We start from the raw sequence: 26,734 nt of genomic DNA on the forward strand, positions 1-26,734 counted from the left end.
CCGTATATACTTGTTATACCCTCCATCATAGGATGCGGTATATTAACTTTGTCATTCCGTTTGTAACACATCGAAATATTGCTCTAAGACCCCATAAAGTATATATATTCTGGGTCGTGGTGAAATTCTGAGTCGATCTAAGCATGTCCGTCCGTCCGTCTGTTGAAATCACGCTAACTTCCGAACGAAACAAGCTATCGACTTGAAACTTGGCACAAGTAGTTGTTATCAATGTAGGTTGGATGGTATTGAAAATGGGCCATATCGGTCCACTTTTACGTATAGCCCCCATATAAAGGGACCCTCAGATTTAGCTTGTGGAGCTTCTAGCAGAAGCATATTTCATCCGATCCGGCTGAAATTTGGTATATGGTGTTGGTATATGGTCTCTAACAACCATGCCAAAAATTGGTCCACATCGGTCCATAATTATATATAGCCCCCATATAAACCGATCCCCAGATTTGGCTTGCGGAGCCTAAAAGAGAAGCAAATTTCATCCGATCCGGCTGAAATTTGGTACATGGTGTTGGTATATGGCCTCTAACAACCGTGCAAAAATTGGTTCACATCGGTCCATAAGTATATATAGCCCCCATATAAACCGATCCCCAGATTTGGCTTGCGGAGCCTCAAAGAGAAGAAAATTTCATCCGATCCGGCTGAAATTTGGTACATGATGTTGGTATATGGTCTCTAACAACCATGCAAAAATTGGTCCACATCGGTCCATAATTATATATAGACCCCATATAAACCGATCTCCAGATTTGGCTTGCGAAGCCTCAAAGAGCCAAAAATAATCTACCAAAATTTTATTTCTATAGACAATTTTGTTAAAATTTTATTTCTAGAGAAAACTTTGTTAAATTTTTATTCGGTTCATAATAAAATTTGCATCATTGTCAAAATTTTATTTCTATAGAAAATTTTGTTAAAATTTTATTTCTATAGAAAATTTTGTTCAAATTTTATTCGGTTCATAATCATGGTTGCCACTCGAGCCAAAAATAATCTACCAAGATTTTATTTCTATAGAAAATTTTGTCAAAAGTTTATTTCTATAGAAAATTTTGTTAAAATTTTATTTCCGTAGAAATTTTTGTCAAAATTTTCTTTCTATAGAAAATACGTATTGGATCGATCTTTTTTGATTTAATATATACCACGTATGGACTTACATACAATTTAGAAGATGGTGTTAGGAGGTTTTAAGATACCTTGCCATCGGCAAGCGTTACCGCAACTTAAGTATTTCGATTCTGGATGACAGTGTTTAGAAGAAGTTTCTACGCAATCCATGATGGAGGGTACATAAGCTTCGGCCTGGCCGAACTTACGGCCGTATATACTTGTTTTATTATTAAATTGTTTAACAAACTAAAGAATGGTATGTTAACCGTTCATATTAATTAGTTTTAAAATTATAGGTGAGCGACATCTTGCGTAAATAAAATAAATAACAAATATATATATGTAATAGTTATCCACATCGCTCTTATCAGTTGCCTCTGTTAGAACAGTTTTCTCATCAGGACAACATTAACCATCGATAAAAACGTTTTCGCTACCCTAAATATCTGCTTATTCTTGATTCAGAGCAAGCGTATTTTCTACAGTACAATGGTAAGCTTTTTATAGCTTTTTCGAATTAAGCTCAGTATAGTGGGAACAGTTTGTGGAAAACAAAGCTACAAAGTAAGATATGAAACTTCGACTTTATTTGAAAACAAAACAAAGGGCATCTGCAAGAAGAATTACATTTTCTAACATATTGTTCAACTTTTACACAAGATGTCGCTGAAAAGTAAAAGGTTGGCAAGATACAAACAATATGCAAATTGTTTTTTATACCCTCCACCATAGGATGGGGGTATATTAACTTTGTCATTCCGTTTGTAACACATCGAAATATTGCTCTAAGACCCCATAAAGTATATTTATATATATTCTGGGTCGTGGTGAAATTCTGAGTCGATCAGAGCATGTCCGTCCGTCCGTCTGTTGAAATCACGCTAACTTCCGAACGAAACAAGCTATCGACTTGAAACTTGGCACAAGTATTTGTATTTGATGTAGGTCGGATGGTATTGCAAATGGGCCATATCGGTCCACTTTTACGTATAGCCCCCATATAAACGGACCCCCAAATTTGGCTTGCAGACCCTCTAAGAGAAGCATATTTCATCCGATCCGGATGAAATTTGGTACATGGTGTTAGTATTGGTCTTTAACAACCATGCAAAAATTGGTCCACATCGGTCCATAATTGTATATAGCCCCTATATAAACCGATCTCCCGATTTGGCTTGCGGAGCCTCTAAGAGAAGAAAATTTCATCCGATCCGGCTGAAATATGGTACATGGTGTTAGTATATGGTCTCTAACAACTATGCAAAAATTTGTCCACATCGGTCAATAGTTATATAGCCCCCATATAAACCGATCCACCGATTTAGCTTGCGGAGCCTCTAAGAGAAGCAAATTTCATCCGATCCGGCAGAAATTTGGTACGTGGTGTTAGTATCTGGTCACTAACAACCATGCAAACATTGGTTCACATCGGTACATAATTATATATAGTCCCTATATAAACCCATCACCAGATTTGACCTCCGGAGCCTCTTGGAAGACCAAGATTCATCTGATTCAGTTGAAATGTGGTACGTGGTGTTAGTAAATGGCCTCAAACACACATGCAAAAATTGGTCGAAATCGGTCCATAATTATATATAGGCCCCATATAAACCGATACCCAGATTTGTCCTCCGGAGCCCCTTGGTAGAGCAAAATTCATCCGATTCGGTTGAAATTTGGTACGTGTTGTTAGTATATGGTATCCAACAACCATGCAGGAATTGGTTCATATCAGTCCATAATTATATATAACACCCATATAAACCGATCCCCAGATTTGAACTCCGGTGCCTTTTGGAGAAGCAAAATTCATCCGATCTGGTTGCAATTTGGTACGTGGTGGTAGTATATGATATTTAACAACCATGCCAAAAGTGGTCCATATCAGTCCATAATCATATATAGCCCCCATATAAACCGATCCCGAGATTTGGTTTTGGAGCCTCTTGGAGGAGCAAATTGAATCCGAGTCAGTTGAAATTTGGTACATAGTGCTAGTATATGGCCGTTAACAACCATGACTAACTAGCTCCATATCGGTCTATAGTTATATATAGCCCTCAGATAAATCGATCCCCAATCACACAAAAATTGGTCCATATGAAGTTCATAATTGTATATAGCCCACATATAAGCGACCCCCATATTTCAATTCTGGCTCTCTACGAATCGTGCAAAAGTCTATATCGATTCGTAATTATTTGTAGACTTACCTATACATAACTTTTTTGTCTTATATATACCACGTATGGACTAACTCACAATTTAGAAAACGATGTTGAGAAGTTTTAAGATACCACAACCCCAGTAATTCGATTGTGGATGACATTCTTTCGTAGAAGTTTCTACGCAACCCATGGTGAAGGGTACATAAGATTCGGCCTGGCCGAACTTACGGCCGTATATACTTGTTTGTTTTTTAGTTTTTTATAGCCCTCACCACTACTGTGGTACAGGGTATAATAAGTTTGTGCATTTGTATGTAACGCCAAGAAGGAAAAGTCTGAGACCCATCGTTTAGTATACCGATCGTCTTAGAATTGAATTCTGAGTCGATTTAGCGATGTCCGTCTGTCTGTCCGTCTGTCTGTTTGTCTGTTGGTGTATTTTTGTGTGCAAAGTACAGCTCGCAGTTTTAGTCCGATTGTACTACAATTTGGTATAGGGTCCTGTTTCGGCTCAAAGACAATCCCTATTGATTTTAGAAAAAATCGGTTCAGATTTAGATATAGCTGCCATATATATTTTTCTTCGATCTGGTCATAATTGGCGTGTATATCAACCGATCTTCCTCAAATTCCGTACATCCGAATATTTTATGAGTCTCGAAAAACTTGCAAAATATCAGCCAAATCGGTTCAGATTTAGATATAGTCCCATACAAAGCTTTCGCCCGATTTACACTCATTTGCCCACGGAGGCAAATTTTTAACTCCGATTTAGTTGAAATTTTGCACAGGGAGTAGAATTAGCATTGTAACTATGCGTGCCAAATTTGGGTGAAATCGGTTCAGATTTGGATATATCTCCCATATATAGCTTTCGCCCGATTTACACTCATATGACCACAGAGGCCAATTTTTAACTCCGATTTAGTTGAAATTTTGCACAGAGAGTAGAATTAGCATTGTTTCTATGCGTGCCAAATTTGGTTGAAATCGGTTCAGATTTAGATATAGCTCCCATATATATGTTTTTCTGATTTCGACAAAAATGGTCAAAATACCAACAATTTCCTTGTAAAATCGCCACTGCTTAGTCGAAAAGTTGTAAAAATGACTCTAATTTTCCGAAACTTCTAATACATATATATCGAGCGATAAATCATAAATAAACTTTTGCAAAGTTTTCTTAAAATTGCTTCAGATTTAAATCCCATATTTTTTTTACTAACATTGTGTTCCACCCTAGAGCATTAGCCGACTTAAATTTTGAGTCTATAGATTTTGTAGAAGTCTATCTAATTCGGTCCAGATCGAGTGATATTTAAATGTATGTATTTGGGACAAACCTTTATATATAGCACCCAACACATTTGACGGATGTGATATGGTATCGAAAATTTAGATCTACAAAGTGGTGCAGGGTGTAATATAGTCGGCCCCGCCCGACTTTTGACTTTCCTTACTTGTTTTTTACTAACATTGTGTTCCACCTTGCGCATTAGCCGACTTAAATGTAAAATCTATAATTATTGCAGAACTCTGTTCAGATCTGCTCAGATATACAGATTATATATGTATGGATTCATATAGCATCCAACACATGGACGGATTTGAAATGGTATCGAAAATGTGGACTTACAAAGTGGTGAAGGGTATAATATAGTCGGCCCCGCCCGACTTTAGACTTTCCTTACTTGTTTTTTTTTTTTTTTTAATTTCTTCATTCAAGAGAACTTCCATGCCATAACTTATAAAGTAATACAAAGGATCTAAAAACGAAGTACTTTCGTCCTATGACAAGTACATGTTAAATTCATTGGAAATGATCCAAGTTTACATTACTTTAGGATGAATAATTGGGGATCCAAACTATAATCTTCAAGAATAAAAATCGTTATATTCGGGACCAAAGTCCAAACCGTCAAAATGACGAAAATTGTCATATACAATATCGCATATAGGACCATTTTCACTTACATCAAAAATTGTTGGTTTAAGGTATAATGAGGTCAACCGATAGTCAGACTGCAGTTCCAGGCTGCAGGCTTTAACACCATTATCTGTGTTAATTATTTGAATCACTATTGCTTCCAATTACTTCACAATAAACGTACTCAGGCCGTATTTTAAAGAGTTTCATTTATAATTGTACATTTTTTTACGTCATTGTTTCGCAGCACGAGTTTATTTGCTTTTCAAACATCCTTGTTAGTACAACACAGTGATGTAGTAAACGAATTAATTTTTCATAACTTATATTTATTTAAAATGTATGTACTCGTAATCACCTACAAATACCAATCTAATTCTATTGTGAATAAATTGGATGTGTTTACTGCTAGGTCGTTTAATATCCTTCCATGTTGGATCCTTTTGTAGTTCACATAGTTGTTGTCTAGCGACCATATTCAGTTCAGTTATCAACATACACACAATAATATTTAGAAAACGTAATGACGCTAATCTAAAAACAAAATTATGCTCAAATTAAATTGACAATAAATGTATTTGGATACAATGTACTTTAATGCTGGTCTAACAGAATTAGTTGTTTGAATTGTTCGACTAACAATAACACCAAATATAATTTAATGAAAACATAAAAGCTAACCAAAATTCAATTATCGGACAATGACAAAAGCTGGTAATAAATTTGCAGTACATTGTGTGTGTGTGTGTCGTTACAAATCAATAGAGATTTAAACTTAGTTGTGTTTCTGTTATTACGAGTATAAAATGTAATTAAAAGCACAAGCTGGTTATACATGAATATCTAAATCGACATGTAAACGTTGCTTAACTAGAAACAGAAAATCAAAAATTTGTAGCAAACAGTTTAGTTGGCCATGGTAACATATAAATAAGAATTAAAGTAGTACACTGAAAAAAATATTGCCGTCAGTCCAAAGATTTCATGTCCCTCAAATACGAATGCGAATTTTGCTTAGCTCTGTTTAACGAATTGCCCATTTAGCGAAAATCCAATTTAACGAACTTCCAAATTCCTATCATTGAGTATTCTTAATAACGAATGGTTGAGCAAAAATTACGTTCGATTTAACGAAAACGCTTTTAATCTTAAGAAAATGAACAACAAAAAATCAGCAATATTTCACGAATGTGAGAGTGGCTTAAGCCCTTCGAAAATGTCCACAAAGTACGGCATTCCAAAGATATTTAGATTCCATCAAATGTTTGGAAATAAAAATTCAATGGCCGGGTAACTAGGTAAACTTAGGTTAGATAGAGTGGATAGAATGGATATACCCCAGAATCGGTACAGGACTATTTCCTGATGTGAATGGACCAGTTCTAGGCCTGGTCTAAACGTATGGACTTTAACATGGGTTTGTCATTGACGGGGTAAATTTACACTGCAGGACACGGCTTGGACTCATTCCAAAGGACATGACCTGGGGGAACTTAGTACGACTAGACAAATCCTCATTAACCAGTCAAGGACAAACCCTTAGGAACCGGTATTAGTTTGCGCATCCCAATTGCACGAGAAAGGAAAAAAATTGGATTATGTTGACCTATTGATAAATGTCTAGATCCAATAAGAATTTAAAATCAATACAGTATAGAAATCAATAAATTATATGAAAATTAAAAAACTGCGACAAACTGGAGCACTGGTATTAGTCCTGTGATAGGTGGCAATATGCACCAAACTTTGTAGGATCGCCAGTTGGGCAGGTAGTGAATTTTTGTATATTTATCTCAATGATAAGGAACCTCCTTCTTATAGTTGAAGAGAAACTATGAAATACACAGAAATATCAGCATAATTACTTAGAGGGATAAACTACCGCTTAAAACTTTCTTGGTGCTCAGCCGAATCTCTAAACTACTTAAAGGGAATCAAATGACGATCAAAAGTTTGGTCATAAAATTATTTCACTAACCACAAAACAAAACAAAATATACTCGAAAGAACCAGAGCAAATGTATGTTGACAATATTTGGTATTCAATATATTTATAATTACAATAAGTTGTGATGGACACACTACATTATATACTTACACCATGTACCAAAATTTAGCCGGATCGGATGAAATTTGCTTCTCTTAGAGGATCCGCAAGCCAAATCTGGTGGTCCGTTTATATGGGGGCTATACGTAAAAGTGGACCGATATGGCCCATTTGCAATACCATACGACCTGCATCAATAACAACTACTTGTGCCAAGTTTCAAGTCGAAAGTTTGTTTCGTTCGGAAGTTAGCGCGATTTAAACTGACGGACAGGCGGTCGGAAATGCTTAGATGGACTCAGAATTTCACCACGACCCAGAATGTATATACTTTATGCGGTCTTAGAGCAATATTTTGATGTGTTACAAACGGAATGACTAAATTAATATACCCCCCATCCTATGGTGGAGAGCATAAAAATCCGCAACCGTGACTCAACCTGGATAGCCTGCACCATACGCGCTAAAAGTCGCCTTAGTGCATTGCGCCACCGACGGAATTACCATAAGAACGTCTAACGAATATGTTAAGAATTTTCATGGCCAAAGAAAAAGAATTCCGTGCATGAAATAGTGAACGCCCGTGGATGAAACCGTGAACATTCTGTTTTGATTTCTCGTGAATGTTTCCGTTTAATTTTGTTACCTTCCGTTTACGATTTTGGGACGTAATTTTTTCTATTAGTGTCAGACCAAGATTTCAAAGTGTTACAAACGGAATTATAAAGTTACACAGAAAATATTTCACGAAAATTTTTCCAATTAAAATTTTAATTGAGTTTTAAAAATATTCAATTAAAAATTTAAATGATTAAACAATTTTTTAATTGAAACAAAAATCAATCACAAAAATTATTAGTATCAATTAATTCTTCAATCGGATCAATTATTTTTCTACTTGGATTTATTAATTTTTTAATTGACCTACAATTATTTTTTTAATTGATACTGTCATTGCTGTGATCTTATGGTGAAGGGTATAAAAAATAGAACATTTGTATCGTTTCAAAAAGTATTTAATTAAATGTTTGGTGTCATCAAATTTATTTCTCTGGCAGAAAACTCTTTTCAAACAGACTAGTTTAGCATTGGGTGATTGCGGCCAACATTTCATGTATGTTTTTCTCCGTGTCTCGTCAATGTTTAAAACAATCACAATAATGCTACAATTCATTGGCAGATAGCCATCACGATTGCCACTCGTGCCAAAACTAAACAAAATTAAAAAAAATGTCTAAAAAATTAACAAACAAACACATTCAAAAATTTTATTTCTATAGATTTTTTTTTTGTATTTAAACTTTTGTCAAAATTTTATTTTTATAGAAAGTTTTGTCAAAAGTGCATTTTTATAGAAAATTTTGTCAAAATGTTATTTCTATTGAAAATTTTGTCAAAATTTCATTTCTATAGAATTTTTTTCAAAATTTCATTTCTATAGAAATTTTTTCAAAATTTTATTTTTATAGCAAATTTTCTATACATTTTTTTTTCGAAATTTTATGTCTATTGAATATTTTTTAAAACTATAGAACATTTTGCCAAAATTTTTTTTCGTTACAAAATGTTGTCATAATTTTATTTCTATAGATAATTTTGTCAAAATTTCATTTCTATAGATTTTTTTTCAAAATCTCATTTCTATAGAAAATTGTTTCAAAATTTTATTTTTACAACAATTTTTTATACAATTTGTGCCTTTTTTTAAACTTTATCACTATAGAAAATTTTGTCAACATTTTATTCCTATAGAAAATTTTGTCAAAATTCAATTTCTATAGAAAAATTTTCAACATTTTATTTCTACAGAAAATTTTGTCTAAAATTTATTTCTGTAGAGAATTTTGTCAAAATTTCATTTCTATAGATTTTTTTTCAAAATTTTATTTTTATAGAACATTTTTTCAACATTTTATTTTTATATCAATTTTTCATATAATATTTTTTTTCAAAATTTTATGTCTATTGCATATTTTGTCAAAATTGTATCTCTATAGAAAATGTTGTCAAAATTTTATTTCTATAGAATATTTTGTCAAAATTTTATTTCTATAGAAAATTGTTTCAAAATATTATTTCTATAGAAAAGTTTGTCAAAATTTTATTTCTATAGAAAATTTTGTCAAAATTTTATTTCTATAGAAAATTTTGTCAAAAATTTATTTCTATAGAAAATTTTGTCAAAATTTTATTTCTATACAATTTTTCTATACATTTTTTGTCAAAATTTTATGTCCATTGAATATTTTTGAAAACTATAGAACATTTTGCCAAAATTTTTTTTCGTTAGAAAATGTTGTCAAAATTTTATTTCTATAGATAGTTTTGTCAAAATTTCATTTCTATGGAATTTTTTTTTTCAAAATCTCATTTCTATAGAAAATTGTTTCAAAATTTTATTTTTACAACAATTTTTTATACAATTTTTGTTTCAAAATTTATGTCTTTTTTAAACTTTTCACTATAGAAAATTTTGCCAAAATTTTATTTCTATAGAAAATTTTGCCAAAATTTTATTTCTATAGAAAATTTTTCAAAATTTTATTTCTACAGAAAATTTAATCTAAAATTTATTTTTATAGAAAATTTTGTCAAAATTTAATTTCTATAGAAAATTTTGTCAACATTTTATTTCTATAGAAAATTTTGTCAAATAGAAAATTTTGTCTAAAATTTATTTCGTTTTGTTTTGTTATTGTTGGTTTTGTTCTTTAATCATTGTTGTTGTTGTTTTTTTATTTCAGCTTACAACCATGCATGTTTGTGCGAATTTATTTCGGCATAAGCCGGCTATCATGTAAAACCTTTTTTCGGGAGGTTCAAGTGTGGTTCATTGTTGGGTTTAATGAACTGCCTGAATTTATTCTGATAATTGTTTGATAGTTTTGCTGCAAGTAGAGGATGCTGATGAGGAATGTGGTAATTCCGAAACGTGCGTCCATCCAACCATCTTGCAGTCTATAGGGTTTTGCCAAAATAAATTTGACAAACATTATTTTCCTCTGTTGGTTAATCTACACTTTTAGTTTAGTCAATGCATGGTTTTAAGCTGAAATCAAAAAAAAAAAAAAAACAACAAAATTTATTTCTATAGAAAATTTTTTCTAAAATTTATTTCTATGGAAAATTTTGTCCAAATTTTATTTCTATAGAATATTTTGTAAACAATTTAAAAATATAATGCCATAGAAAAATTTGTCAAAATTTCAATTCTATATATACAAAATTGAAGTACCTCTTAGGTGGAGAGAAATGTTTCGCAAAATCTACTAAAACGACAAGAATTCTACCAATCTACCAAACATTACAAAATATACCATACCAGCGTAACCCGGCCCGCATCGCTGCGCCTTCCGAAGCGCATTTGTAGGAACATTTTGCGTTAACTTAGTCAACCATATATTTCGTGCTGAAAACAAATTCGAAAAGATTTGAATTCTTTCAAACAAATGGGACTACTTGCTTTTTCGTTTATAGGGAGGATTTGCATATGTAAAACGGTTCGTCTTAAAAAATGTCGGGGAGAGTGTGTACCCTTTCCTCCAAATTTTTTTAATAATGTTCTGTATTCAAGTAGTTGGACAATCTTCTATATTTCTTATGAATTTTAAGTGTGGTTTGTCAAGGAAAGGTATTCTTCTCCTCAACATATCTGGAAATTAAGCACTATATTGTAATAACATACAAAGAATTACTGTTTCCCATCCAATAAATCGGGAAAAGCAAAAATAGTAAAAAATGTTACCACATTAACATTTGCTAAAATGTTGGAAAATGATGCACCCTCTACGTTGGCTGCCAATTTCATGTAAATTTAAGTTCTTTACTAAAAAGGAGTCTGGCAGAAGCCTGTGCAAAAATCATAAAATTATGTACCGAGTTCCCATTTATGGACAACCCTCTACTTTCAATTTAAGAAGAAAAAAACGGACAAAAGGGAACCCTCTCCTCACCTTCGCACCACTCCGACCTGATATCGGACTATCACGTAGCCTATATTAATTTCACAACTACCCAATGGTCCCTATAAATTCTATCGAAGTAAATCGACAAAGTTTATTTCAATTTTCCCCTTCCCCAACCAGATATCGAAAAATCATATACTAATTTAAAAACAAGTAAGGAAAGTCTAAAGTCGGGCTGGGCCGACTATATTATACCCTGCACCACTTTGTAGATCCAAATTTTCGATACCATATCACATTCCTCAAATGTGTTGGGTGCTATATATAAAGGTTTGTCCCAAATACATACATTTAAATATCACTCGATTTGGACAGAATTTGATAGACTTTTACAAAATTTATAGACTCAAAGTTTAAGTTGGCTAATGCACTAGGGTGGAACACAATTTTAGTAAAAAAATATGGGAAACATTTAAATCTGAAGCAATTTTAAGGAAACTTCGCAAAAGTTTATTTATGATTTATCGCTCGATATATATATGTATTAGAAGTTTAGGAAAATTAGAGTCATTTTTACAACTTTTCGACTAAGCAGTGGCGATTTAACAAGGAAAATATTGGTATCTTGACCATTTTTATCGAAATCAGAAAAACCTATATATGAGAGCTATATCTAAATCTGAACCGATTTCAATCAAATTTGGCACACACGACTATATTACTAATTTTACTCCTAGTGCAAAATTTCAACCAAATTGGGCCAAAACTCTGGTTTTTGGGGCCATATAAGTCCATATCGGGCGGAAAATATATATGGAAGCTATATCTAAATCTGAACCGATGTCAATCAAATTTGGCACGCATAACTATACTACCAATTGTACTCCTTTTGCAAAATTTCAAGCTAATCGGGATAAAACTCTGGCTTCTGGGTCTATATAAGTGCATATCGGGCGAAAGATATATATCCCTTTCCGACCGTGTACGCACAATTGTGCGGGTAAGTTTAAGTCTCTATAATTTCTATAATATATGACGTACTGCGATTAGAGCGGCAAAACAATAATTGTGTATGCTCTCTCTTTGTCTAAGAATCTGAAGAACCGTTATAAATATTTGTTTTTCATATTAATTTTGTAGTTTCAGCAGTGTACTTTGCGCATTTGTAAAAATGAGTGGAAGAGGTAAGTTTGCAAATAAATTAAAATTATTTAAATTGTGGAATATTTCATCAAACAAGTGTTTTCAATAAGAAAACATATTAAATATTGTATGCAAACAGTAACTTCTTGATTATTTTGTGTTTTTTGATATTTTTACGTCAAATTTGTTTGAAGTGCTACAATTGTGCGTGTTAGGCCTTTTTTCTAAAAATAAATGAACTTTTATTGTTCTTTTTCTTAGGTGGACTAACTGAAGACGCTATCTTAGCTGAACTTTTAAATTCGGATTTGGAAGACTTTAGTAGTGATGATGAGTGTGCGGATGCCACTTGGGAGTTACCCGTTGCAAGAAATAATTTGGCAGACAAGGAAAGCGACGATGAAGACGAGGTAAATGCTGTTTTAGAGACACCAGCAGATGAAGGTCACACTACCAATCGTCGTGTTATTTGGAAAAAAAGACCATTTGAGATTCTGTTGGAAAGCAGCTCTTGTGAAACTGTGGACACAAACAGACCTGTAAAGTCCCCTTATGATTATTTTTCCGTATATTTCAATGATGAGTTTTTTGAAAAAGTAACGGAGTACACAAACAGGTACCATCTTGCCGAGAAGGGGAGCATTAAAGTGTTGGGAGCATCAGTAGGTGAAATGAAAAATTTTTTTGGTATCGTCCTTGCGATGGGCTGCATTCGTTATCCAAGGATACTCATGTACTGGGAGAAAGCAACAAGACTCCCTATTGTAGCTGATACTATGAGTCGTGATCGATTCTTGCTCTTGCGCATGTGTCTACATGTGGTGGACAACAATGAAGTAACAGATGCAGAGAAACAATCAAACGTGTTATGGAAAATAAATCCGCTACTTGAGCGTTTTAGATCTGCTTGTAGAAATATTCCAAGAAAGTCCAACGCTAATTACTCAATAGATGAACAAATGATACCATTTACTGGTCGGTGCCCTGTTAGACAAAGCCTCCCAAATAAACCTAGAGGAGTGGGATTAAAAAACGAAGTTTTAACCACCTCTGAGGGTCTGGTCCTTGATTTTGAGATTTATCAAGGCAAGACTACACCACTTCCATGCACGAATTTGGGCATAGGACCAGGCTTTGTTTTGCGTTTGGCTGAAACACTTCCTGAAGGCTCCAAACTGTTTTGTGACCGTTATTTTACGACAATACCACTACTAAAAGCTCTGTTGGAACGTGGAATCTATGCTACTGGAACAATAATGAGGAATAGAATAAAAAACGTTCATTTCACGAATGAGAAACACATGAAAAGAGGTGACATGGAGGAATTTTGTCATAGTGAAGACAATATTGTCTTGGTGCAGTGGAAGGATTCAAAGTCGGTAATTCTTGCATCTTCAGTTTACGGGTGTGGCCCAGTTGAACAAGTGAAACGTTGGGAAAAAAAGAGAAAAGGTATGTGGAAGTTCCAGTTCCTAGAATAGTCAGGGAATACAACAAGTCTATGGGCGGCGTTGATGTTTGCGATCAATTAATGGAATCATACAGGTCATTTTTTAAAACGCGAAAATGGACTTTAAAAGTTTTCATACATTTCATTGATCTTGGGTGCTGCAACTCCTGGATGCAATACAGAGATGATTGCAAAATAAATTCCCAACCTCGAAAAAATACTCATGACTTGTTGAGTTTTAAAATGGCATTAGCTAAACAACTAGTATGTATAGAAAAAAAAATAAAATATTGAATATGAAGATGAAGATGAAGAACCCCAGAATGTTTCCAAAAAATATCGTCCATCCGAACAACCATGCCAAGACAAAAGACTTGATGGATACAAACACTGGCCTCTTGAGCATGATTTGTCATCAGCAAGATGCTGCCGACTTGTCGGATGTAAATCAAGAACGCGTACATATTGTTCAAAATGTAAAGTATATTTATGTCTAAGGCTATGGTCACACTAGGCAAATATTTGACCAAAATGAGTGTCAAACATTTTTCCAGAACCATTTTCCAAATATCTGGATACGGTTTTTGGAAAATAACCCTACCGTGATGTTATATATCCCATATGAGCTAAATATGTTTTCTGGTTTGGCTGTGGCGACGGAATCATTTTTGATTTCTGTCAAATATTTGCCTAGTGCGACCATACCATAAGTAAAAAACAAAATTGTTTCGTAAAATACCACACTGAAAAATAAAAAATATGAATAATATATGAATATCAATTGTTTCAAAAAGATTGCTTTTTTATTTGGAAATTAAACCGGACTGCAACAATTGTGCGTATCCTGAAAAAGCAGGATACAGGATCCAACTGAACAAACTTAATAATTTAAAATGTTCTATGTACACATAAATAACAGCATTCAAAAATTTAGGAAAATCTATCACGTGGATCGGCTATAGGTCGGAAAGGGATATGGGAGCTATATCTAAATCTAAACCGATTTCTTCCAAAATCAATAGGGTTCTATTCTGACCCAAATTAGGAACATGTGCCAAATTTGAAGGCGATTGGACTTAAATTGCGACCTAGACTTTGATCACAAAAATGTGTTCACAGACAGACGGACGGACGGACGGACATGGTTATATCGAGTCAGGGACCCACCCTGAGCATTATTGCCAAAGACCCCATGTGTCTATCTCGTCTCCTTCTGGGTGTTACAAACATATGCACTAACTTATAATACCCTGTTCCACAGTGTGGCGCAGGGTATAATCATGTATAAATTTAATCACCTCCTCCCACGTTCCATGTAAATTTCAAGTAGATCGGAGATGTTTAAATTTTGCTCTATTGTTTTAAAGGGACGCCACTTTCCTCGATACAATATCGACAAACACCGTAGTGAATAGCACCTCTAACCTTCCCTGAAAATTCTTGAAACTTTCCTTCACGAGTGGGGCAAGGATGGTTCCCTCTTCGTTCATAACCTTCCCCCACTGCCTTTGTAAATTTCAAGAAAACTTAAGAATTTTTTTTTTTTGCAGTTTTAGAGGAGGACCTCCTCCCCGACCAAATATCGAAAAATGATGTATCATATGTAAACGTCCCAGGAAATGTCAAGCAAATTATTAGCCTAAACAGAAAAAAATTTCCGTAGTTAAACTAACGTTAAATTTAACTTATTTTTATTGGAAAACAAATATTTGCTTATAGTTATATTTTATTATTTTTATCGAAATTTTCCACATTTAATTCAATTTTCGTGCTTGGTAGTTCATTCCTCCTATAAAACAGTTCACTTTTTTCGGTGTAAAAGGGCGGCATCTCTTCCGTCTAAATATCACAAAATCAGGTATCAACTATTCATATCGTAACCTCTCCCCAGTTCTCTGTAAATTTCAAGTAACTCGGTAAAGTTTAACATAAATGTTTCTCTGTATGTTCTCTCCCTATGCCCTTTTATTTTTATTATAAAATCAGGAACTTGATAAAAATTTCATAACCTCATCGTAAAATTTCAGTCGGGGGACTGAAGGGGTGGTCCCACTCCCCGACCAAATATCGAAAAATAATGTAGCGGAGTTTTGTCTAGATGCCAACCCCAACATTCAATGAAAATTTCAAGCAAATCGCATAATTTTGTTCCAAGTTTAAAAAAGTAGGGCAAGGGCGAGGTCCCACTCCCCGTCTACATATGAAATCATCAGGTACGCCATATTAATTCATTAACCTCACCGCATGTTCTCTGTAAATCTCAGATAATTTAGAGAATTTTAGTTTTTTCACTGTACTTTAAAAAAAAGTCGAACAAAGGGAAGGTCCCCCTCCGCCTATCTATCTATACTCGTAGTATAGATAGATTTGGTAGAAATCTGTCACATCACAACTTCGAAGAATCAATGTAGAATTGTTGTGGCTACTAAGTGTTCAAATTTTAAGAACACATTTTTCGATGGATCTAGAGAAAACCACTGCACTTACCTTAGCAAATTTCGTATAGAATATAAATTAAAACACTGATAAATTTATTTAGAAGTGAAATTAAACTTTATTTGAAATATTAAATTAGTCTTAACAATGTTCACGAATTTTTCTTGTTTGCTTTGTTGTTTTTTTGGCTCTGTTATTATTTCAATTTTTAAATAATTTTGTCTTGTTTGGTTTTTGTTTTTTTTTCACTTAATTCGTAATTTTAGACTGTAACGCTATTAAATGTATTTGAAACTAAATAATTAATAATTATATGCATATTATATGTATATACTAAACATTTAAATCAAAGTATTTTCGTTTGTTTACTATTTTTCTTTTTTGTTCCAATTTAATTTTTTTTTTTGATTTTTTTGTCTTGATAATAATTATTAAACATTTAATTAATTGCATTTCAAATAGTTGTTATAATTCATATGAATGCTTGTTGATTTAGATTCTGTTATACTATCAACATTGAAATCTACATATCTCTCAAACAAATTTACATTTTACAATGCGAATACTTTTTTTTTTGCATTGGGAATTTCAATTATTTTCGCATTGGAAAAAAAGGTACGTGGTACATCTCATTATTATTATAATTTGTTTTCTGTTTTTTCTTGTTTTTGGTTAGTTTGCTCAACGAGAACACGTGTTAGCGTGTCTAACGTTCTTTGTTTGAACATGTTTTAATCATTTACAATTTAATTCTAATTTGCGAAACAAAAACAAAAAACATTTATTAATTTATAACATGTAGAAATAAACACAAAAAAGGTAATTTGAGGGACTTCCGTTTTAATTTTATGGTTCAAATGCATATTTCCTTTCATACCATAGCCATACCATACATTTTGAGTGACACAGTGGGGGGAGAAGTTTTCGAAAAAGGCTCTATGTTAAATCAGTCATAACTTTTGGATAGAAAAGTATGTTAAAAGAAGAAAATGAATCATAAAAATTTTTGATATATTTCCAGACATTTTGTTAAATACACTTGAAACCTGAAATGTCTAATAATTGAAGCAGATTTTGAGTTTGAAATTCTAAAATGCAGTGTGTAGGGCTTTTATATTAAATGGAAAATATATAAATTATAATTTTATGTTATTATTTTATGTAATGAAAATAATAAAACAATTCAATACCTGTTTTATTCGTATTTAAAAATTACGGAGATTTGAAATGAAGCGAGGAATCTCCCATTTGAGTCATTCCTGGTAGATGCGCTCTGAGTGCGATGACACTGAGTCCAGTTGGAATGTCCCCTTAGGTTAGATATAGTGGCAGTCCGTTATTTCAGGCTCACTTCCACTATTCGGTCCATACTGACAGCACAGTGGTTAACTTTTCTGTTATAACCAAGTGCTGCCAGATTCCATGTTTTGCATCTCACATTACGGTGAAAGCCTTAAGAGGAGATTTGACACTCAGAAACATAACCAGAATTGTTTAGATGGAATTAACCAGGGATGGAAAATGCAATTTTTTACAAAGTATGTTTTGAGCGAAAAAAATTCTTTTCACTAAATTTCGGTTTTTCAACATACTACAAACACGAATTCTTCAAATTCATTTCCAAAAAGGCTGACATTCTGCAAAAATTATTAACAATCGAACAATCGATTTTATTTTTTTAATATTATTTTAAGACCATATACTTATATACATATGTCGAATATTGAAAGAACATTTTTTTTTTTGTAATTTATTTCTATAGAAAATTTTGTCAAAATTTTATTTCTATAGAAAATTTTGTCAAAATTTTATTTCTATAGAAAATTTTGTCAAAATTTTATTTCTACAGAAAATTTTGCAAACTTTTATTTCTATAGAAAATTTTGCAAAATTTAATTCTATAGAAAACTTTGAAAAAAAAAATTATTTCTATTTTGTCAAAATTTTATTTCTATAGAAAATTTTGTCAAAACTTTATTTCTATAGAAAATTTTGTCAAAATTTTATTTCTATAGAAAATTTTGTCAAAATTTTATTTCTATAGAAAACTTTGTCAAAATTTTATTTCTATAGAAAATTTTGTCAAAATTTTATTTCTATAGAAAATTTTGTCAAAATTTTATTTCTATAGAAAATTTTGTCAAAATTTTATTTCTATAGAAAACTTTGTCAAAATGTTATTTCTATAAAAAATTTAGTCAAAATTTTATTTCCATAGAAAATTTTGCAAACTTTTATTTCTATAGAAAATTTTGCAAAATTTAATTCTATAGAAAACTTTGACAAAAATTTATTTATCTAGAAAATTTTGCCAAAATTTTATTTCTGTAGAAAATTTTGTCAAAATTTTATTTCTATAGAAAACTTTGTCAAAATTTTATTTCTATAAAAAATTTTTTCAAAATCTTATTTCTATAGCAAATTTTGCAAACTTTTATTTTCTATAGAAAATTTTGGAAAATTTAATTCTATAAAAAATCTAGTCAAAATTTTATTTCTATAGAAAATTTTGCAAAATTTAATGCTATAGAAAATTTTGTCAAAATTTTGTTTCTATAACAAAGTTTCTCAAAATTTTATGTCTATAAGATATTTTGTCAAAAGTTGATTTTTATAGAAAACTTTGTTAAAATTTTATTTCTATAGAAAATTTTGTCAAAATTGTATTTCTATGAAAAAATTTGTCAAAATTTTTTTTCTATAGATATTTTGGTAAACACTTTATGTCTATAGAAAATTTTGTCAACATTTTATGTCTATAGAAAATTTTGTCAACATTTTATTTCCATAGCAAATTTTCTAAAAATTTAAAATATTGGAGATGTTATCGAAATGTAGATGTAAATAAAAAGTTGTGCATAGTATATTATAGTCGGCCCCGTCCATTTTCAGAATTTCCTTATTTGTTATACCCACCACCATAGAATGGTGACGGGGGTATAATAAGTTTGTTATTCCGAATTCATTCGAAATATCTATTTCGGACTATATAAAGTGTATATATTCTCGATCAGGGAGAAATTCTAAGACGATATAACCATGTCCGTCTATCTGTCTGTTGTAATCATGCTACATTCATCAATAATGAAGCAATCGTGCTGAAATTTTGCACAAAATCGTCTTTTGTCTGCAGAAAGGTCAAGTTCGAAGATGGGCTATATTGGTCCAGGATTTGATATAGTCCCCATATAAACCGACTTCCCGATTTTGGGTCTTGGGCTTATAGAAATCGTAGTTTTTATTTAGTTTGTCTGAAATTTGAAACCTACAGGTATTTTATGAGCATAAAGAGGTGTGCCAAAAATTGTGAGTATCGGTCCATGTTTTGGTATAGTCCCAATATAGACCGGTTTCCCGATTTTACTTCTTGGCCTTATAAAATCCGAAGTTTTTATACAATTTGCCTGAAATTGGAAATCTAGAGGTATTTTAGGACCATAAAGAGGTGTGCCCTAAACAGTGAGTATCGGTCCATATTTTAGTATAGTCCCCATAAGAACGGTTTCCCGATTTAACTCCTTGGGTTTTGTGTGGTCCCCATATAAACCGACATCCCGATTTGGGGTCTTGGGCTTTTAGAAACCTTAGTTTTTATCCGATTTGCTTGAAATTGTAAATATTCTGGTATCTTAGGCTTACAAAAACGTGTATCGCATTAAGTTTTTGTCGGTCCATTTGGTAATGCCTCCATATAGACCGATTTCACTTCTTGAGGGTATAGAAGGCGCACCGATCATGAAAATTGCTTCAAGCTCAATGTAAAATTTCCAGATTTTACTTCTCAGGTGAAAATCTACAGATTTAAGATTTCAAATCAAGACGTTTTTTTTTATAATTTTCTTGCACACTTACAAGAGATGTTAATGGTTCCTCTAAAACTCAAACACAAATGGTTCTTATAAATCCAGAATCTGATATAGTCTTCATAGGTTAAATCTTTAAATGTACACGCAAAAAAATAATTCTTTCCTCCCAAACGAAATTTTAGACAAACAAAGTTCGTTTCTCATTTACTTTTCGTTGAAAGGAAGTGTATTTGGAAGAAAAGTATATACTTTTTGTGATAAACGTTTATTCTTTTCCAGGATGTAAAAGCAATTTCAAAAAGACTAACTCAAAAAAAATTTTTTCTGGCTAATTGCTTTCCCTCACATCTTTCTCACTTCCACGAAGTTTTTTAGTTCTTAGCACATTTTTCTGTAATACAAACAATGTAGAAGAAATTATACAATTTTATAAATTTTTAAATTTTTTTTACCTTTTTTTTACCTTTCGCCTGGACTGAGAATCGAACCGCGGACCATCAATAGCTAATTATCCATATAAGTTATATTAATATAGCATGCGGCGCCCACGAGCCGATTAAACAAAGTTTATTTAACAGAAAAATACATTTAGTTTGGCACCGTGGAGCAGTGGTTGCTACGTCGGACTTGCATGCCAAGGGTCGTGGGTTCAATCCCTGCTCCGACCAAAGTTTTTTTTTTATATATATATATTCCAGATATGGTCGGAAGATTCCGAAAAAATGTTCAACATTATATTCTACTATATTAAATTTTTACTATGAACTATAAAATGTGTCTTATTAAAGACCTAAAGTCAGAAAAGAACAGTGTTTGATATAAACAAAATGGACTGTGTTGTTGGTTCAAAAATAACTTTTTTTATTGAAAAAATAAAAATTTTGTAACAAACGAATTTTTTTGGTGATAAAAGTATATACTTTTCGAAGCAATTCAAAAACTCTAACAAAAGAAAAACGTTTTCGGTACACGTTTTCCAAACGTTTTTTTTTTTCTTTGCGTGTATCTTCGTGAAGTGTACTGGTTGACTGGTCTACTTGATCTGTCCTCAAACCCCCCGAAAATTCAAAGGAAACCCTAATATTTGATTCATGGTGGTAGGTAATGAAGATTCGGCCCGGCCGAACTTACTGCTGTATATACTTGTTTTTTACTAAAATTGTGTTTCGTCCCATAACGTTAGATTTGAATTTTAAGTACATAGATTTTGTTGAAGTGTATACAATTTTGTCTAAATCCGTTCAAGTTCAAATTCATGGATATGGGAATATAAACCTTTATATAGCTCGCATTTATGGTACTCCAAACAATAGAACTACAAATTAGTGGTATTAAAATGAAATTTAGTCATATTACCCGAAGTCAACTCCGGAGTCCGAGTAGTGCTGATGAAAAATGCTGCAGTCGGAGTCGAGCAAAATTGGCTCGACTCCACAGTCCTAGTAACCAATATTGAATGTTTTTGGTTGTTCATTACTGTAAAAACTCCGATAATACTGCAAGTCTTAAGATATTGATTTCTGGGTTTTACTGGGTTGGATGAAAGCCACTATCGTTTGTATGTACGGCTATCATGTTCAAATCACATTTGGTTTCTAAAACCTCCAATAATAAAACTAAAATTTTGAGGAAATTCAGTTATTTTTTGTCACAATTTCTCCCCACTGTGTCAACATTAATTTTTACATATTCGACTTTCTGTATTTTATTACCAGTACATAAATTTTCAATCAGTTGTATCCTCAGGTTCATAAAATTCACATGAGTGCACATTACCAGGTTATGTCCGGTAAAGAATAAAAAAAAATAAACAATGATCCTTGGAATAATATCCAGCTTATGTCTGGTTCTAAAACACAGAAAAGAATGATGGTGGGTTTTGGTATTTTCAGGGATGCATGCATGCATAATTTATTTAGTATTATTATTATTCTCTAGTTAGGATATCTTAAGGCTTTGCTAAACATTTAATTGGGAAATGTTTTTAGTTAATGTTGTTTGTTGTTGTATTTTCTACTCTCATATTTTCTTGGCTAATTATTCCTGGGAGGTCACCATCACCATCATCATCATGATCATTATTCATGTATAGTTGTTGTTGTGGTGTTTTGTAGTAGAAGTTAAAATATGGTTGCAAGGACATACATATTATCGTGAGGAAGCATATCCATACACACACATACACATACATGTTTTTGTATGTGCTAACACGTATTTTATGTTGGTGTTCGTTTTCTTTTTCGTTATGGTCAAATTTGTACAATTTTTTATTATTACATTTTCTATACATTGTTTTTTAATATACGAGAATTATGTTTTTTTTTGTTACTTGTTTATTATTTTCTATATTAAATCAGAGGTGGGGTTTTAAGTTGGTATTGTTGGTTACGGGGTTTGACTTGATACTGCAGTCAAACATCCTGATTTGTTTTTTTTTATCAATATCATCTTCTTTATTTTATATTCTTTTCGAACTAATCTTTGATTTGTATTTGTTATTTGGTGGTTTACTTGCTGTTGGGATTTGTTTTATTTTATTTTTGGTAAAAATAATTACAATAAATGATTGCTGTCACTTGGGAGTTTTTGGTTGGTTTCTCTTAATATTTGTGTTTTGATTTATTTAATTTAGTTTTGTTTTTATACTTAATAATGTTAATTTAAATACTTTGGTTTTGTGCGATATTTCTACATTTGACATTAATTTATGTAATAAAATGTTTTTTTTTCGATATTTTGTATTTATATTAAAATGTTTTTATTGCAATACTTTGTCCATAATCCAATTGTGGATAATAAAATGTTATGAAATTAAATATTCTTGTTATGATTTTCTAATATATAAATTATAATACGTAAATAAATATGGAATTAAAAATATTAGGTATTGTGGCTAGGGTGGTGGAGTGTAATGATTTTGCTGGAGTCGTAGTCGTAACATTGTTGCTCGACTCTTACTGCGAACAAAACACAATTTTTAATGGTGAGTATAAAAACAATTTAAAAAATTGATTTGGAATTAGATTCCATTGAAATTAAGAAAAATGAATTTGTGATACAAAGTGTAAATTATTGGTCAATGTAAAATTCTACGGCGATATTGACAAATGGTTGTATTCATGCTTACAGTTGTATTGGGATTGACAATATATGGTGCAGTTCGGGATATGTACAGAGAATACAGATAGGTTGTGAAAACCGAATTTATTCCCAATCTACTTTTGGCAATTGCAGCTCCTATCAGTTGGCAATTGTGTCACCCGACCGATTCGGTCGACACAACTAATACATAATATGGTGTTGGTTAGGTCTGCCGACGACATTGGTTGTGGTTACCTTCATATGATATCATTCAGTTGTGTTGCCCAACCTTAATAATACTCATAACCGAATTAAAAATCAATTCCTTTCCAATTAAATATTATATTTTTTTATTGAAATATATTTATATTGGCACAAATATGTTAAAGAAAATTACAATGTATTTGATATCAAAATATGAAAATTGCATTTAACTATTTTTAGTGATTTGGCGAAATCAACCTATGCGGCAAACAAATTTGCTAAAACCAAAATAAAAATTGATTAATAAAATGATTCGTATATTTTCGTCTCGAAAAAAGCTAAATACGACAGCAAGATCGACCGCGCTGAATTTTAACTACCCAACACCATGGAGGGCATATAACAAATTTTCCTGGAGACTCATATCGCAATATATAACATTAACATCTGGACCAATTTAGACGATATGGACGTAAAATGATGAATTTTTGTATTATCGGAACTATTGAAGCAGTTTACAAATATTTACGGACGACCATATTTGTGCCATGTTAATGCTTGATATAATCTTAACATAGAAATGTTAGTTCAAATGGTGTTTGTTTTGGGTGATAGGGAATAAATTTCACACTTAAGAAAATGGGATGATCACATCATAGACTGGACGATGTTAAGGATAAATAGCTGTAGAAACTGCATCACTTCGAATATAAAACTGATGTCTCGCAGTACAATGGACCCACGGTATAAACATTGAGCAACGCAGCCATTTTCCTATGCAAAGACATTTACCAATCCCAATCCGTTTTCGAGCATATAAAGTAATAAGGACCTACATGATGTTTCCAATCTTTAAGGTTTTTGTATGTAGCATCGTAGAGATTCATTTCCCATCAGGCGAGCTTTCTTTTTTCACGCCATCTTGCCCTGATTTCCCCGCATATTTAACTCCATGACCATTGAGAAAGTGCATTTCTATTACATTCTCAGTTCTTCAGAAAATGTATTGTTATATTTCTGCCGTTCCAATATGGGAGCATTAAAAATACGTCTTCTTTCGAAATTAAATTATTATTTCAATAAAAGTGACAAGTATGACAATTAATTACGGCAGGTTGTGTGATCCGAATTCAAGCAAAAATTTTCAAAATGGAGATATTTAGTTCCTACAACTGTTTGTCTTCTATCACAAACGCAAATCTATTGAAATTATCGAATCATGGTAGTAGAGACAAACATTGGATTGCAAATATAGTAGATCGATTGGGATAATTCATTGCAGGAGTAGTTTTTTTTATTGAAGATTATATAATTTTACATTTTTTTCTTTACACTTAAGAAATTTTTATTTGTGATCACTTTAATTCCATACCTTTAAGCATCATAGATTATAAGTAAAACGTTGTGCTTCGAGGAGTAATTCTTTAGTAGATTTATTGTAATTTACCTCAATTGGTCTTTAAGGCTTCAAATTACAAATAAATATAATAATAATAATTCATAAATTGCTGCTGGGATAAAATTCATTGCTTCAACCGATTTCCAATCAATCTCTTCTCTGTGTGTGCATATCAGACAATACGGAAATTATATCCATGTCATAACCTCACTCCATATATTTCATTATCAGTGTATGTTATTTACCCGGAGTGTAAAAAAACTTTTTTTTTATAATCCCATCCAGCGTTACGGTAAAGAGATGTGTTATTCAAAAAATATTGTGCACCTAGGAAAAAACAGCTACCTTCCATTAATTCTTATTATATGTGAATGGTTATGATTCAATTTAGGTTAGTAAAGCGTATTTTATTTATTTATTATTTATTGTGGCTTTAAATATCGTTTCTATGATAATTAAGAAAATGTTTAAGGTTTGTAGTGCGACTGCAAAGAATAATTGATGATGGATCCCATGATAGCTCTTGGGGACTGATTGTTCCAGTTCGACAGACTAAAATTCTGATATATTTCACAAAAATATTATAAATTTATCCAATTTTTTAAAAAAGAGCTAAATTTCAATTAGTCATTTGGCAGATATCGGCTATAAAAATTCTTTGTATATTAAAGATATTACGAAAATATACATAGATCACGAAGTCAAATCACAAATTATTTCAGAAAACATCCCAAAAACTGATAATATTACAGTTAAAACTAATATTCTAAAATTTTATCATGAATTGACATAAATGACAAAAAATTGAATAATACAAAATTCTTAGATCCACATTACTTAAAAATCAATGATCATATACATTATTTTGATATCGTAATTGAATTTGAAGATATATTAAAAAAAGTCCGATGATTTTATAAACGCTTAAAAATAATATTAAAGAGCATTTGTTTTCCAATTTGTATGAATTCGCTAAATATATTTTAATTTTACCTCATAGCGGCATTAATTTTTAAGTTTTTTAGTGTTTTAGTTAATAAAAACAATGTGCCACTTTTAAAAAATAATTGTGCCACTTTTTTCACGTTGGCCACTTTTTGAAAATTCTCAGGGGTAACGCTAATCCCATGCAAAAAAACATTTACTTACATCGGTCATGCGAGGGAAAAAGCCGAATATCCATGAGAGGAGCCTGAATATTTTGGTCCCACTCAATTGAGTCTAGCAGTCCTATTACACTCGCCATATAGTTTCTGACATTGCTCTTTCGTATATTGATGACACATGACAGAACATTTTTCTTCTTATGAGGAAACCACGATTAGGTTAGGCAAAGTAGAAGCCCGTTATTGTAGGCTCACTTAGACTGTTCGGTCCATTGTGATGAACTTCTTATCACACTGAAAAAAATATTGTCTTGAGGTCAAAGATTTCATATCGTTAAAATACGAATGCAAATTTTGCTTAGCATAGAAGACGCATTTCTGTAATATAAAGTTTTTTTTTCCTTATCCAAAAGTCGATAAACTTTTCAATGAAATCGTATTGTCCTTATAATTAAGTGATTTCACTTACAAATGCGTATCATAACATGAAAGAAAAAATGTTTAGGCTAAGGTCAATTTGACTTTAATAATTCAGAAAAATTCTTTAAATTTCATGAAATTGTCCTTAAATTTGTTGTCTTTTTGCATCTTGACTACAAAGCCAAAAATCGTTCAAATATATGACATGTTTGTCAACACTTTATTTTAAAGACGTTTTTTACTTGAAACATAGCATAATTTCTACTGGAAGTCGAGTCTTAATATGGAAAATAAAGTTGTCGTTAACTCGTTTTTAAAGGTCTTTGATAGCATATGAAGAAAAAAAGCGGAAAAAGCGAAAAACTAAAATTTGCTTCCTAGAAGCAAGTACACAAAACCGAAATTTAAAAGAAAATTGTGTCGTAAAAGTATCCTTACTTGTATTCTCCGCTTCTTTAAAGTAAAGTAAAGACAAAATCTTTAGAACCGAGCATGTTTTTTTTTT

The 26,734-nt window shown here is 31.8% G+C and overlaps 1 long non-coding RNA gene across 1 annotated transcript; it reads right to left on the bottom strand.

Annotated features, from left to right (window-relative positions):
• Positions 1 to 5,540: 5,540 nt before the first annotated feature.
• On the bottom strand, positions 5,541 to 5,905 carry LOC142227956 (uncharacterized). The gene is made up of 2 exons (XR_012720022.1): positions 5,826 to 5,905; positions 5,541 to 5,766 (listed from the first exon to the last, which is right to left on the bottom strand). It is a non-coding gene; the product is annotated as an uncharacterized LOC142227956 (long non-coding RNA).
• Between the last annotated feature and the right edge of the window lie 20,829 nt (positions 5,906 to 26,734).

This window comes from Haematobia irritans, chromosome 3 (assembly GCF_050003625.1).
Source record: "Haematobia irritans isolate KBUSLIRL chromosome 3, ASM5000362v1, whole genome shotgun sequence".
Classification (NCBI taxonomy): Eukaryota; Metazoa; Arthropoda; class Insecta; order Diptera; family Muscidae; genus Haematobia; species Haematobia irritans.